A 969-nucleotide genomic window follows, 5' to 3' on the forward strand; every position below is an offset into this window, starting at 1 on the left:
CACCTGTGGTTCTGCTCCCCACCCTCTCTGATCCATCACTGGCCTCTAAACACAATAGCATCTTTCCAGAGCAGCTTCCTAAACTTCTACTTGATGCTCTATGTCCTTACCCCCTGCTTCTCCACCACCTGAGCACATTTGTTTTATTTTCTTTCTGGCACCTAGATTCTCTGGAATCATTCTCTTCATTTATTTGTCCTCGTGTTTATTGTGTCTTCCCAAGAGTGCAAGAGGCCAGGGACACCCGCCCCGGTGGAGTTTTTCCTCCCATTTCAGTGGGTCGGACATGCCTGATGCGCACGGCCAAGTGCTCATTAAGTGCACAAATGAACCAAAAGGAATAGAAAATGAATGCCATTGTAAGAGTCAAAGGGAAACCCAGATGGCAAATGGCTCAGGAGTCAGCTGGCTGTGAAGGAAACCGAAGGCAGATTTTTCATTCTGGCTGTTCAGCATTGAAGGGAGAAGAGTGGACCCAAAGGACAGATCCCCCACAGTCCACCCGAAAACGGGGCTCCAAGGGATAAAGCATATCTCTAGATTCTATTAGTTTAAAGGACCATCTCACCATGATTATCGATTTTGATGTTTAAATATAGCACCAAACCAATAGGCTTAAAGGAGGAATCAAGAGAAACTGGGTTTTATTTCTCTTGGTTTCCAAATCATATTGGAGTCTGTCCCACTTGGGATGACTTCTTTTCTTGGGAACGGCTGGCACCTTGTGTTTATGATGATGTGGTTTTATTGGATCGGTTAAATGGTTTATTTGGAATGAGTGTCCTTTTAAGCCTTTGTCCTTTGAAATTCAAAGGTCAATGATACTTTCTATATGCAAATGTAGTTGTTAAATGCATGGCACATTACTAGCATCCTGACAGATGAAGAGAACCACAAATAATTTATCATGGCTATGGGTTAGGAACATGGTGGGTCATTATGCACACAGTGTGACAACTAATGACAGTC

The sequence above is a fragment of the Marmota flaviventris genome, chromosome 20 (genome assembly GCF_047511675.1).
Source record: "Marmota flaviventris isolate mMarFla1 chromosome 20, mMarFla1.hap1, whole genome shotgun sequence".
Lineage (NCBI taxonomy): Eukaryota > Metazoa > Chordata > Mammalia > Rodentia > Sciuridae > Marmota > Marmota flaviventris.